Genomic DNA, 16,296 nt, shown 5'->3' on the forward strand with positions numbered 1-16,296 from the left:
GGAGAGAGCGGGAAAGAGGGAGAGAGAGAGGGGAGAGAGAGAGAGAGAGAGAGAGGGGGGGGGACAGAGGGGGACCCTTTTCCACCAGGGCCGACCGGGTTCTGCACCTTCCACAAAAAAATTAAAAAGGAAAAAATAACAAATCAGGCATGTGCCGCTGCACACCACACTGGGATTGATCCTCTTTGGCTATGCCCTTACTAAACGTTGCCTTGTCTCATGTGCTCTTCTGACATCCAAGATATGCACCCAATATCCAACTCCTCCATACGGACGGCGAGAGGAGTGCAGTACCACACCTCATATGGACCTTTAAACCTGGGGCTGATCAGTTCCCCAGATAATAATGGTCACACTCTAATATGGGTAATGCTATGTATGGAACCATGGTCTTGCTTTCTACAGGGATGGTCACTATTTTTCCACCCCGCCCCCTTTACCACAAGCAACTACCGCCCCTGTGTGCTTCCCGTCCCGTCCCCTGGTCAATTATTTATGACCCATCAACATATGTCTCCTTCTGTCAATGCATGAGCTGTTCATCAGAGTGGGAAAATAAATAAAACTCCTTTATATAATCCAGAGTTGCTAAAATAGGGGCAGTGCAAACAGCTTAAATCCTCAAATTGTCTAGTCATTTTGTCAGGCCATTCACATGAGCTTTAAAGTCCTCTGTCCTTCCCTGAGAGACTGTAATAGTGGCCTTGTGTAGACCGCCTAGTCTAGGATGCACACCCTACAATAATTACATAAGCACAAAAAACTCCTAAATTTCCTTCACAGTACTGAGCCTAGAGGTGGCGGATGCTGCTGCGGCCCTATCTAGTAAACATTTTTCCCCATTGCAAAAATGAGTTGTCCCAAGTATCCCAAGTCCCAAGTAGTTGTCCCTTCTGTTGGCAGTATTATCCAACATCTTCACACACAACACCAAAGCTATCTCCCAGGTCATGATACTGGGGGATTTCAACTTAGGCCTCCACGACCCCAAGGACACTGCTGCTTCGTCTATTGACAACATCCTCACTAATGCTGGATTCACTCAGTTCCTAAACCAACCTACCCACAACAAGGGTAGAACCCTTGACTGGCTAGCCGCCCTCAACTGTCCCATCAACATCACCTCTAACCAACAGTGCGCCTGGACAGACCACAACTTAATTACATTCAATATTGAGTCCAAACCTATCAGCCTCCCTCACAACATTGCCCCGGCTATGGCCACCCGTAACAAACGCAACATTACCTGCGATAGACTCCTCCCCCTCCTCCTTCCAGCTCTCAATGTTCGGGATCCCTCATGCTCTGACCCTACGGCCCTGGTCGACACATTCAACCGGGCCTTGCTTACAGCCTTAGACACCATTGCACCCTCGAAACTGAGAAAATCTAAACCTCGAGCCCACCTAAACTCTTGGTTTACACCCCATCTCAGAGCACTACGCAAAGAAAAACGAATTGCAGAATCCCACCGGAGAAGCAATCACTCTCTAGCTAACAAATCACGCGTACTCCTGGCCACCCTTAACTACAAGGAAGCTATATTCCAGGCAAAAAAAGACACATATAACAAACGCATCGAGCAAGCCAAATCTAACACCAAAGAATTGTTTAAAATCCTAAAAGAACTTGAAACTCCTGTTACTCCACCTGACACATGTACCAAAGATAGCACCTGGTGCTCCAAAATCCAAGAAGCTCTCCTAGGTAAGATTGCCACTCTCCAAATTAAAATCAACAACAAACAATCTAGCCTTCAATCCAACCCTCTACAGATCCCTATACCTACCATAAACCTCTCTATCACAGACTCTCTGACTCCTTTTAGCTTCTCTCCACTCTCCATTCTCGAAGTGGAAAAGATTATCACTAGCCTTAAACCGTCCAATTGTCAGGGTGACCTTTGTCCTGCACCTATTATTAAGGAAGCTGCTCACGACCTAGCACCATTCATCACTACGCTCATCAACTCCTCCTTTAGCTCTGGGATTGTACCGGACAATCTTAAGGATGCATGGGTCATCCCGCTTCTGAAAAAACCTACCCTGGATCCCAGCATACCCACAAACAACAGACCAATTACCACTGTACCTTTTTTACTAAAAATCCTTGACCGCGCGGCCTACCTACAAATTCAGGAATACCTTGAATCAAATAAACTTCTGGGACTCAGGCAATCAGGCTTCCGGCCTCGCCATGGCACTGAGACCGCCCTTATTGATTTAAAAACGCAGATCGAAGATCTCAAAGACAAAGGCAAACTGGCGTTATTACTTCTCCTGGACCTCTCTGCTGCTTTTGATCTTGTCAATCACAAAATTCTCTGCCATCACCTCAAATCAGCCGCACACTTCTCAGAAAATGCCGCCACTTGGATCAGATCCTTCCTGGATAATAGATCAATGCGCGTGTTCTCCCCACTTGCGGCCGCACCACCCGCTCCGGTCTCTTGTGGTGTGCCTCAAGGGTCCTGTGTCTCGCCCACGTTATATAACGTGTTTACCAAACCCCTTTTTGATATTTTGGACCATTTGGGCGTCACGTATACCAATTACGCTGACGACACACAGATACTAATCCCCATCACAGGAGACTACACAACTGACTCCCTTGCCATCAACGCCATCTACCAGGTCATCCAAGCGTGGATGGCCCAACACGGCCTCTGCCTAAATGATGAAAAGACAGAGCTCCTCATTCTTGGTTCACCACAAAAACTCACTAAACTTGACCCTGCCTTCAAGTCTTTCACCATTGATGGGAGCACCATCCCGATTGCTAAGGACACGAAAACCCTAGGGATTTACATCGACTCAACCCTATCCTTGACTAGACAATCCAACGCAGTCTCATCTGCAGCAGCGCATACTTGCAAGCTCATCACCGCCTGTCGCCCGTTCCTAACCACTGCCAACTGCGTAACCTTGGCCAGGACCCTTGTACTATCCAAGGTCGACTACTGTAATGCCCTCTATCTAGGTACTAATCTCCGCAACTTAAACAAGCTACAAATTGTCCAAAACAATGCGATCAGAGCGGCCCTTAACATTCCTAGGCGCCAGCATATATCTGACACCAGGCGCAACCTGCACTGGCTCTCTATCCCACATCGCATCTCCTTGAAGTCCTTGGCTCTCACACACAAATGCCTCCACAACCAAGCCCCTCGCTACCTGGCAAACAGATTCTCTTTCCACAATTCCACCAGACCTCGCAGAGCGACCCAAGCCAACTGCCTTGACATCCCGCGTTTTAATCTCCAAAGATCTGGTGGAACCAGCTTCCCCATCCTGGCAGCCAAACTTTGGAACTCACTCCCCAATGACCTTAGAGCAGAACCTTCCTTCCTGAAATTCAAATACCTTACCAAAGCTTGGCTATCCGCCCAAGACTGCTAACACCAGCTTACTGCCCTACTTGCACTTTGACCTACTCTGCATCCCTTATTAACTATCCTGTAAATCACTGCCTTATCGATATTCGTTTGAATGTATATTTTGTAAATTTTGTAAATCTTCCTGTAATAATCCTGTAATACTCTGTCACATTGCCTTGTCATGCTTTCATCTTGTTGTAACTAAGTTAAGCGCCCGGTTGCCCCTGGGCCTGGTGCGCTATAGAAATAAATAAAATACTAAATACTAAATAAATATAGCTTCTTTTTATCTGCCTTGTACCCTTTGTGAGCCAGCAATTACAATAATGCAACAAAATCCCTCCCGCACTGATGTTCATTTTCACTACATACCAACCGATCATCCACATACTGGATGATTTGTGCTAAGCACCTTACTTCAATGTAATCTGTACAGGGGTTACATCTCTCAGTAACCCATCATGTGGATTAACAGCCCCTAATTATGCTGGCACATTTCGCAAGTCCTCCTCAAAAAATAAAAACATCCTAGTCACCACTGCCATCAGGGGGCACTGCACCTCCCTATACTGCACCATGATATCACAGGGGACGCAGATTACCAAAATAATCTCCCCATTTTACTCACTGTCCTCAAATAACTCAGTCATTTTCTTTAATTACACTATCGGCTCTATACATCATATTGTGTGCGACTCGCACCCGTCCTGGTCTGTTCCAATTAGGACGATGGTTTTTCTGACACTACTAGTCCTTGTAAATCTAGTGACAATATTGCCCTTGCCACCATCTCGGGTGGCACCATGGGTCGGAAAATAAAATCTGTAGGCACTCGCCAACACTTTATCGCAATTTGAGGCATTGCTTTTACTAATACCTTAATACCATTAAAATAAATATATCTAGGACCACAGGAACCCCATGTACTACTGACTCCCTTGCTATTGCATTGATTATTACCATTGCTTGAGTTACACACTTCCCTGGAGTAGAACACACTACCCATTGATCTATGAATAATACAGTTATATTTGTTGTACTGAGCAGATCCCTACCCGACAAGTTCACAGGGGAACTCTCTGAATCTCTGCATGTTAAGAGTTTTACCTGATAATGGAAAGTTCCCCCTCCATGATTCATGATTTAGTTGTACCTGAATCTACCATAATTATAAATTGCCTGTTTCCTATTTCCACCCCCATCAAGGGCTCCTCTTCAGGGTGTGTGGTTATCAATAGAATTGGACATGCAAATGCTTTCTGTGGCCTGTCCTAATCAGAATATGTATTTGTCCTGGGGGCAATGAAAAAGGGCCGCCCCTGTCATTGTAACTCCTTTGAATGGGATGCATGTTCCCCCTACCATTCTGTTAAACTGTTCCCTCTCCCTTCTGTAGTTGTTGCCCATGTTGCCCTTGCCCGTCAGCCCCATAAGGGAACCGGTTTTGACCACCTCGCCAAATTGCCGTCATCTCCTTCTTTGAGGCCCTTGGAATTCCTGCCCTGGAGGTGATGGACCATAATTAAATCTCATCCCAGGCATGTTCCTGCACGCTCTTGTGAAATGCTCCCATTTACCGCAATACCAGCACTGTGATGTTCCCAATCCTCCTCCCAAGGCCCTATCCTCCCAAAGCCTCTTGCTCCTCGAAATCCTCCTTTTCCCCTTGGTGCTCCTTCATACTGCCACTGTGGGTTGGGGTACTGTCCCTCCCACCCCGTTGTCCTTGTCCTCCTTCACCCCATAGTGCTGCAGTTGTGGCATTCCCAATTTGTTGAGTTCTCCTGTCCTTTCTCCCTGAACTGGTGCCTTCACTGGTGCTTGAATAACAACCTTATTTAGTTTCTTTTCCACTAGTTTTGCATTGTCAGTTTGCTGCTTCTGGGCTGTCTCCCTGTCCCGCTCCTTGATTCTCTCACAATTGTGGACTATTATACTTTGCATCTCTGCCCACCCTTTGGCTTCAATTCCCACAATTGTATCGAGTGCCTTCTGGACCTCTTCTGGTAGTCCCCTCTTTACAATAAAATCGAAAAATGGTACTGTCTGAACTCTCCACATTTCCTGTAACTTAAGAATAATCCTAACTGGGTCCTCATCACCCATTGTGCACTGCATTAAAGAATGTAAGTCAGGGGTATCTGGGTACATCCTTCGTAGGGCAGCCCATACCCTTGCCCGTACCTCATCAAAGGCTGCTCCATCATGTTCATTATCTGCAAGTCTTACCCCAGCCCTTCCCCATATGTCTCCAGCCTGGTCCCCAACTATGGTGACCAGTAAACTCTCAAGTCTCCTAGTGCTAAGGCTACCCCTGCGGTTTGTTTTTCAAATTCATAGACCCATTTACTAGCGCCGTCTATAAGCTGGGGGAGAGCTTTAATAAAATAATGTTTGTCCATTTGAGGCCATGGCACATACTGCATTATCTATACTCCTTTATGTATTTGAGGCATCTGCATATCTATTTTATTTTCAACCCCTTTAGTATTATTCTGATCTTGAACTACCATGATTAAATCTGGTCTATTTCTAGGTCTGACTCTCCTCACTGCCTCTTGTGGCAGGGACTGGTTTCTCGCCACCTCCTCTCCTTGCTCTCCTTCTTGCCCTGCCTCTTTATTATTTCTACCACCTTGATCTTCCCCTCCATTTTCCCTTGTTCGTTCTACTTCTTGTCCCAGGACCGTCCATACCCTCTGCCTTTCATCTTTTTCAACACAAACATTTCTTATTGCCCCAGGGTTGAATCTACACAAAAAAAAAAATCTCCCGACTTCCAGTTGCCTATTTTCTGTACCGGTACCCTTATTTCTGGTGATACTTCAGGTTCTTTTAACCTGACCAACCTTTCGTGCAATGCTCTCAACTCGTTGTCTATGTCTACTCGTGTACCCTCTGGGTACACCAATGCTATGAGCATATTAGAGCTTGTGGATGGGTTACATGGAGGTGCAAAAGCTGTTTAGTCCCCCCACCCCCCTAGTCGCTAATCCTGTTGACACTCTACCTCTGGCGGCTTATAGACTGGGTTTTTATACCCTACTGCAGGTTTAGGCATTACGGGGTATATCCCCTTACATTGGATCTCTTTATCACCTTCCTGATCTTCCATAACCTCAACTAATTGACAGATCTAGAATCTCTTCTTTTTTGGGACTTGTTCCCTTAATATTTTGCTGCTACAAAGATGGATGTTTTGTGTAGCATGTTTGTTATGGGAGCCCTGCTCTGGCTAGGAGCAGGACGGCCCCTTTCTTTGTTTCTACTATCCTATGTTTATTTATGCTGTCACAGTACAGTGGCAGAACCCTATGCATGTGTTTTATTGGAGTTTCTTCCTCCATAATGTCCCTTTCATCTCAGTCATTTATATGTTGAGGTTCCCTTTCCATTAGAAAAACATGACAATTTTAATACATCATCCACCTCCTATCCAGTCTACGCCTTAACATATCACCTGAAATCCAATCTATCCAATGTATTCCCGATCACCAAAAGTCTTATTTCATACTACATCACCAAAAGTCCTATGCCATAACACATCACCAAGTCCTATTCCATCTATTCCACTAACCATGTGCATCAATCACATCACCATAGTATCATTCACATCACCATAATATTATACATACATGTTCCCATTTTGTTACCACTTGCAAGAGTATACTCACGTGGGCATGGTTCACTCGAGTTTCCTCCGTTACGAAGTCCCGTGCTGGCCTGTCTTTCTGCAGCCACGCCCTGCTTCAGTGAGCGGAGAGGATTTCTTTTAAAATGGCTTCTACGCTTCCCCGGTCAGGAAACGCGTGTTTTTTTTATTTAGGGGACCGGCCACTATAGTTGGGCGTGATTGACTTGGCTTGGGGCTTCCGAAAGTACAGGGGTGAAACTGAGGTCACTTGAAGGGGTCACCACTGAAATGACATGTGCCCAATGATTGAGTATGAGCTATGAACTTCTTAACACTATGATCATTTTTCGTTTCATGAAATGCAGAAGTCAGTAGACATTATGGCACTGTGTTTTTTTGGTCAATGTATGAAATCACCTACATGAAAAACTATACTTTCTTTGTTAATTCCAAATGTTTTCTGTCATTATGAAACTATGTATTAAGTTTCCAGGCGACACGCCCTAATTCTCACCCTCTCGGGCTGTTAGTAATATAATACAAACTGTCCACTTACTTAATTATGGTTTTTCTCTGCTGAGATTCCTGAGACACATACACATTTTGTGATCCATGCCACAACATATTGAAATGAAGTATTTTCGGTAATCACAACCTCATGGGGCCATTAGCTATGTTGTTTCAGAGTATAAAAAACCAATGTCACTCCGCAATGCTTACGGTTGCCATGACAACCGTTTGTCAACAATATTGTCTAAATTAACTTTTTAGACACGCGTTGACACTAATCACATCCAAAATTGATTGAGCTTTTTTTGTGCCCCCCGGATGGAGCAGAATCCATCATTTTGTTTCCCACTCGATCCTAGGGCCATTCCAAGATGGCCGACATATAAATACCTACAGGGACCTAGCAACAGCGTTACCAACGCTTTGCAGTCAGGCCCCTGCAGTCTCATCTGTGACTCAGCAGCCTGAGGAGCTCCAGCTCGTACTTTTTTGCAGACAGGCTGCCCATGCTGCAACCCTCACAGGTACTTTAAAATAAACCCTGCACTTACTGCTATATATATATATATATATATATATATATATATATATGAGACAGTTGTTACTAGGTAACCACACTCACCTTGAACCATATATATTTTTTAGCTGTGCAAGCCGTGTGTTTCCCACTGATACCACCTTGGATCAGCATTTTTCAACCTCCAGCGAGAGGTAAGACTTTTTTCCCTGAACTTTTTTTCATGCCATTTTAAACGGGGACATGTTTAGCTTCAACCTCCCTTTGCTTCTCTCGTTCTCTGTTATTTGCAACAGGATCATACAGAGCCCATGCGGCTAGCAGATCTCAAATTTAGCGCCTGTGAAATCTATTGACCCATAGGTAAGCTATGTGCTTTTTGATTTTACATCAACCACAAGTGATTCACTCAAACTAAATAATTTTGGCTCAGACACCCCCCTGACTGTAGTCTCCTTCCCCTGCAGCACAGACATCAATCTACACAGAACTCCGTCCTGATGAAGGCCGTGTTAAAGATGAGGCACACCTAGCCCACCTAGAAACGGCTGAAACACCTGGTGTAGACGCACTACTCCCCCAAAACTACAGCACATTAATGCTGTTTACGCAAGAAAAATAATTGTGTACCCACCATTGTTCTATGTGTTTTCCACAAATGTTGACTTGAATATGTACACTGTAATATGTGAATTTCTTGGCAAATCCTAATAGGAGTCGGGTTTGTTGCACACACACAATTTGGAAATTGTCCCAAAAAATGTTTTTTTGGCACTGTGTGTTGTAAATATCTTTCTGTTTTTTTGTCTGATTGTTCTGTTTTAGCAAACCATTTTGATGTCTTAATTTATCTAAATGTTGTATTTATGTCTTTTTGCACACAACTCTAATATAAAAAAATGAGATTTATCTCTACAACATACTATTGAAGAGTGATTCCTTCCTTAGCAATGCAGAGTTTGATCATACATGTGGAGGTGTTGTTCTGAGCCTAGCATCCTGGACCTATTCATTTGTATCTTTTGTTTTCCTTTTAACACCTTCCATGAAATCCTTAACTGGCATTTGCCACCATGACACCTTTTGTTGTGATGTAGTGTGGGCTGAGAGAGCAGCTATGTAAACCTTCAGGGAATTAAAAACGAGGCTCGAGTCTAGTAGGCGAGTCAGTTACAATACAACGCGAATAGGAGAGCAGTAAATAGGATTGACGCCTTTGGAATTGTACCAGATAAAGTGCTTCCATTTACTGGAGTAGCAGTATCGGGTGTTAGGTTTTTCTCACCTCCCTAAGTAAGTCCATGCATCTCCGAGCGAGTTGTAGGTGCCCGAACTCTATGACCCCAGGAGCCAAGTTGCTAAATTCAGGGTTTGCGGGCATGGGTGAAGAGCCTTCCCCCCTTGTCCTGAGATAACATGTTGTACAGGCAAGGCACTTTTATTGGAGGCGATGGGGACATCTCCATCAGATGAGAACATGGGGGCCACCAATATCATTTTGACCGGTTCCTGGTGCATCTTGTGCACGATCTTGTTGAGTAGGGGAGTCGGGGTGGGGGGTGTGGGTGGTGGTTGAGGAGCGTAAAATAATTTCCCTGACCATGTTATCCAGAGACCATTCCCCTTGGATCGGTTCTGGGGGTACCTGGAGGGGTAATCTTGGCATTGAGCATTATCCACCAGAGTTGCAAACAAGTTGATCCCTGGGAAACCCCATCGTGCGAAAACATTGGAGACAATGTTTTCGTGTAGTCGCCAATTCGTACTCTACGGGCAGTGGGAAGTCTCTGCTGAGCATGTCCGCTAGAAGAATGAGTTCCCCTGGAACGTGTTGAGACAACAGGAACATCCTGTGTTTGAGAGCCCATTTCCAAATGTTCTGGGATAGCTTGGATAGTCCTGGAGAGTGTGTGCCCCTTGCTTGTTCAAGTAGTACATGGCTGTGGTGCTGTCTGTGAGAATCAGGACTGTCTTCCCCTGTAACGGTCTTAAAGGCTTTCAGTGCTCTGAATACGGCCAACAGATTTATGTGGTTGGATGCTACTTCTGGAGACCATATGCCGTGTGCCGTCTGGTGAAGCAGGTGAGCCCCCCTCCACCCCGTGAGAGAGGAGTCTGACGTGAGAGTGGCTTCTACTGTGGGGACGGTGAAGACCTTTCCCTTCAAGAGGTTTTGCCTCGACCACCACTGCAGAGAGAACAAGGGCTGGCAAGACAACCACCAGATCTTCCAATTGTCCGCTGGCCTGACACCACTGGCTGTTGCATAGGACGAATGCGGAGACGTGCGCGAGGACGCCATCATTCCTAACAGTCGCATGGCTTTGCGTACCGTCCCCTATCGACTGGCTACATATTGAGGGATCTGAAACAGCATGTTTTGAACCCTCTCGTTGGAGGGGAAGACGACGCAGTCTTCTGTTCGAATTCGATACCCTAGGAACTGTTTGACTTAACTGGGTTCTAGGCTGATTTCTTCTCGTTGATGGAGAATCCCAGGCTGAATAAGAGTGCTATTGTCTTTTGAGTGTTCAACAAGCTTGTTCCGTAGGAATCCCCTGTTATGAGCCATTTGTCGAGGTGAGGGTAAACCGGAACAGATTCTCTGCTCAGGTGCACTGCTGCCACTGCCAGTACCTTCGTAAAAACCCTTGGTGCTGAAGCAATGCCAAAGGGGAGTACTTTGAACTGATAGTGCTTGTCCTCCATCATGTACCTTAGGTATTTTCAGTGTGCCGGCAACATTGAAATAGGAAAGTATGCATCTTTCGTATCCAGTGTTGCCATGTAATCCCCCTGTTTCAGCAGAGGGATTACCTCCTGCAACGTGGCCATACAAAACTTTTGAGGTTTGACAAATGTGTTCGCTGGGTGCAAGTCTAGCACAGGGCGCATGGTGAGATCCTTTTTGGAGTGCAAGGAAGTACACTAAATAAATACCCTTGTTTACCTGTAGAAGAGGGACGACTTCCATGGTGCCCTTTTCCTGCAGGATCTCGACCTCTTGCAGCAGAATGCGTAGGTGTTCCGGCGTCAGGCATCTTGATTTTGGCAGTCTGAATTAAGGTGGTCGGCCAATTTCTATGCCGTACCCATGGGCGACGGTCTTGAGCACCCACTGGTCTGTTATCCCCTCCCATGCATGAAGGAATGATGTTAACCGTGCCCCGACCGGGAGGCATGGGAGGGGACACAGATCCGATGGTCATTTCTGACCGGAGGCCAGGGAGCCTTTGGGGTGGAATTCTGGCCTCTACCCTTTCCACGGTATTGTCCTCTTGGTGGATACATGGTGGTGGTGTTGGATCCTTGTCCTGAAGACCAGTTGTTTCCTGAACCATACTGGTTTTGAGGGGAGCGAGATTGACCACGAAACGAACGATGAGAGCAGCCCCCTCTCTGTTGTGAAGGCCTTTGGGTAATCTGGTTTAAGGTCGAGAGTCTCATGTTCCTTCTTAGCTGTCTCAAGTGCTTCGTCCATTGCCTTGCCAAACAAGTTGGTCTCCTCAACTGGCATGTTTATTAAGGCTGCTTGGGTTTCAGGCTTAAAAGCAGTTATCTGAGCATCATGAATACACCACAAAAACTGAGGAATTCGAGAACAAATTTGAGAAAAGAGGTTAACGATCATGAAGTCATCAACACCAGTGCAGTTAAGGCAAGTAATATCAGTAGGCCCAAAGCATTAGAACCAAAAACTCATGAACCAGAAGAAAAGCTAGTATATGTGACCACATATTCCCAGCAGAGCAGGGAAATAAAGCCAATAATCAAGAAAAATTGGGAAACATTGACATTAGACCCCATGATGGGGAGATTATTCCCAGAACCACCGTCTTGCATATAACAAGAGCAAATCGGTAAAACCATCTGGTCAAAGCAGACTTCCCATATAAAAGACACGACTCAGAAGTACAACGGCACTACAACATGTGACAACTGCAACATTCTGATTAAAAGGGAAATTTATAAATCATCCTCACAAGAGATACAAGATCAATTTGCATCATTCCTCCACATGCGACTCCAAGAATGTTATCTATGGTATAAGATGTCCTTATGGGCTACACCATGTAGGCCTGACCACTAGGAAAGCCAAAACTAAGTGGTCAGAACATAAATCTACATTAGATTTAATATCTGAAAAATCACCTGTAGCACAGCACTTCTTGAAACAGAGGCATACCATCGCCAAAATTAAATTCATCATCCTAGAACAAGTCTGCTTATCCAGGAGGGGTGGCAATCTTAATCGACTGCTACTCCAATGTGAAAGTTATTGGATTGACTGCCTTAACTCCATGTCCCCCAACGGGATGAACATGAAGTGGGATCCAAGTTGTTTCCTGTAGGACATATCAGGAATCTAAACTATTGATTGCAAAGGGATGTGAGACAACCACTGGGGTTAAATCCCCCAGCACAAACAGGAGATGTACTCTCTTGACAAACAAAATAATGGGACACTTCTAATAACATCATATCAAAAATGATTGAAAACAGATGGCTGAAAGCAATCCACTGTCATCCTTTATTCAATGAATCCAAAATCATTTTGATTCAGTGAAGGAAGAGATCACTGCATTTGATAAAAGCTGATACATATCACATTTGCACATCACATCAAATACTCCAAGACATCTCTATGTCTTCGTAAGCAAATACCATCGCTGAAAACATCATTCAAATATGGTGCTCTGCATTCGAGCATGATTTAATCTCCTCCCGAATTCACCCAGTTGCAGGAGATGCAGTCTCTTGATAAATAAAATCATGTGACACTTCGACTCAATACCGGTTTATCACAAATGTAAAAAGATTACTGAGAAACAGATGGGTGTAAGTAATCCACTGTCACTCTTTATTCAAGGATTCTAAAACCATTCTGATTATGTCAAATAAGAAAACAATCACTGTATCCAATATCATAAAAGAGATATCATACCTGCATGTCGCACCAAATATACCAAGACATTCCTATGTCTCTGCAAGCAAATGCTAGCGCTGAAAACATCATTCTAACATGGCGCTCTGCATGTGTTGATGATTTAGCCCACAAGCTTCTAACGGGTAAGACATTAATCTTGCACAAGACCTATACAGCTTCCACTTGAGGAACAGTTTGTAGACCGATAGAGATACAGTAATGTATCCTTTTATTACAGACACCACACAAGGCGATTGAGGGCTCGCCTAAGGCATCAGAACTGAATACGTGATTGCATTCTGAGAAAAAACGCGCACACACACACACACACACACACACACACACACACACACACACACACACACACACACACACACACACACACACACACACACACACACACACACACACACACACACACACACACACACACACACACACACACACACACACACACACACACACACACACACACACACACACACACACACACACAAACCTGGAGCATTGGAGGCTGCATTGCATGTGAATAAAAAAGGTAAAATGTTTACCTATTTCTGATATCAGAATGATTATAACAGTTCAGGTTACACCCGAACTAAAATAGAGTAATTTTCCCCATACGTAGATCAGAAAAATCAAGTTCTACCGCAAGAAACACAGGAAATTAGAATTTTGCCCATCTAGAGAGAGCAGCAAAACCTTGAGCTTGACTCAGTTACTTTTCTGACACACCAAGTGTATTCACAATGAGGTGAGCAATTTATGTAATGAGTGTGTAACACAGAAATAAAGGGCTTCGAATTGGGACAAAGCTATGGTACAGCAACTTGTCCCAGTTCTAGCCCTTCTTTTATGATCACACTCATGGAAGATACCTTTCATTTATCCACAGATCAAACTCTCAATGCGAGAGAAGATTGAAACACCAGTTGACACGAACCTTATAGTCATGCCACACCGCCAGCACGAGAGGGTCAGTCGGTTCTATTACAAAATCACAGCTAAATTACAAACTAAATGAAAATCGAGAAACTAAGTCAGATGGACAATATATACTTTGCATTCAATTTGTAGGAACTCTTCGAACTCTTGAATTGTCCATACCTGATGAAGGGCACCACAGCCCGAAAATGCGTCGTATAGAGATACAATATACAGCTGAGCTCATCTATATGTATATCAAAAGTCATCTCAACAATGGACATTGAAATACTTTGTTCTTATTTGAAATAACTAATTGTTTGAATCATTAACTCATGTATTTTGATTTCTTAGAAAATATTTGTTATACTTTGCAAATTTGGAAACATTGTAACAGATCAAACCAACAAGTATTCAATTCGTTCAACATTGTTTATTATTTGAATTTTTGAAGTCACCTCATTTAATTTTCATCTTTATTGAACTTTGACACCATTAAACATGTATATCTTTTTAATAGCGTTTGAATCCATTTAGCATTTGTCGTTTGCTACCAAAGTGTGCACAGAGCTTAAGTTGCACTGATTGTGTGGAACCCACCCTTTTTCTCCTTTTAAAACCAGAGTTCCTCAACCAGCCGTGCCATTTTAGTAGTGTACCCTGGTCCAAGGTCCTTCCAGCTGTTTCAGTAGCGTCCAAAGTTGTTGTGGTTGACTTGCTTGCCTCCAATACAATCGTGAGCAGTTTAGCCCGCATTGGTTCGGGGACCTCCAAGGCCCTCTTGCAGCAGGTTCCACTGTATATCTGAGCAGCTAGCCAAGAGTGGCGTTGTTAGCTATTCGGGTGGAGAATGCAGCAGCAGTCACCCTTTTTCCCAGTGCATACCACTTTTTGCCTTCGTTATCAGGTGGTGCCTCATCTGTAGACAGGGGGACACCTGCCCTCTTTCTTGTATTCGTAACTACCAGGGAATCTGGAGTGGCATGCCCTTTAATGTAAAGGGGGTCGGTAGGAGAAGGGCGAAGCAACTTTTCTACCCTGATAATGGCCTTCGATCTTGTAGATGGGTCAAAACTTTGGCAAACATTGGATAATTTGGGGCTCCCAGGGATCTCCCCCTCTCAATCCGCTCTTCCACTTCCCTCACCTCATTTCGCACTTCCCTTAAATCCCTCCTCCTCCACTCCCCACCTTGATGCACCCCTTGTCCTCTTTACTCCCCTTCCTGTTCTTTTTCCCCTTCTAATCCCTCTCTCCCTTCTACCTTTACTTTCTTCCTCTCCTCCTATTACATTTATTCAAGCCTTCCCCTGCCCCTCCCCAACACTCCTGTTCCCACTCCACTCCCCCACCCCCTCTCAGTCTATTGCTCCTTGCACTGTTTTGCTGAATGATTCAAGTTGTAATTTGCTCATAAAGTTATTGTTATTACTCTGTATTTTGTTGTTCCAATGTACAGCGCCTTGGTGTAAAGCGCTCTATAAATAAATCACTCAATCAACATCTTATCCATACTTATTGCACTACATGAGGATTCACAGATTCAAATTTGTCTAACTATTCTGGGGCAACAGTCTACCCCAATTTCCGATCTACAACGGGTTGAAATAGGGATGCATTTTTGCTCCCACATATTTAACCACTATGTCTCAGATGTGGGGGATTGTCTGGACTGGTCTGCTTTTGCACTGCCCCGGTAGAAAGTCTCGGAATGATGTGGTGCGCTTATGCAGATGATTTTTTAATCTTTGATCAAACGCCCAGGGGCCTTCAGAACTCAATAGGCAAGTTCCTGGATTACCTTAATGAGAATGGCCTAAAAAAAAAAAAAAATTCTAAAAATACAATAATTATGAGATTAAGTTACTGTAGAACTCCAATAAAGTATACATGGTTTATTTTCAAGGAAAGAATAGCCATTCGTAATTGAATGCGTTATCTAGGATTTCTGATATTTAGCAAAAATTTGAAACAGTTTTATCAGCATTTTATTAGGGAGAATCTTAATAATACGGATGATGCGCAAAATTAAAACAAAATATGCAAAATGTTCCCTACTGCCTACTCTTCGGTTGTATAACCCAAAAGTGGTTTCGAAAATCACTTATGGTCTTGAGCGGTTTCCTGAACGGCATGATGTGGAACTTTTAAAGATTGAGGCAAAAATTTGAAAAGTTATTTTGCTTGCCGAAATCTGTCTCTATTGTTGCGATAAGGTTCGAATTGGGCTTGCTGTCATTGCGCGCTACTGTAATCCGGCGACGCATGGCCTTGTTTAGAAAGCTGCTTGTGAGTGGAAGCCAGACTCTTTATGATCAACTGGGCAGGACTCTTAAAAACGGAAACAAAGTCAATAATGTAACTAAAATTGCAGTTTTTCTCCATGACTAAGCTAGACCTGCTGGGAT

The 16,296-nt window shown here is 44.1% G+C and overlaps 1 protein-coding gene across 1 annotated transcript in view; it reads right to left on the reverse strand.

Annotated features, from left to right (window-relative positions):
* NAMPT (nicotinamide phosphoribosyltransferase) overlaps positions 1-16,296 on the reverse strand; it is a 559,899-nt gene that overhangs the window by 156,888 nt on the left and 386,715 nt on the right. The gene's annotated exons all lie outside the window — the stretch shown is intronic.

This window comes from Ambystoma mexicanum, chromosome 12 (assembly GCF_040938575.1).
Source record: "Ambystoma mexicanum isolate Mex_15411 chromosome 12, UKY_AmexF1_1, whole genome shotgun sequence".
Classification (NCBI taxonomy): Eukaryota; Metazoa; Chordata; class Amphibia; order Caudata; family Ambystomatidae; genus Ambystoma; species Ambystoma mexicanum.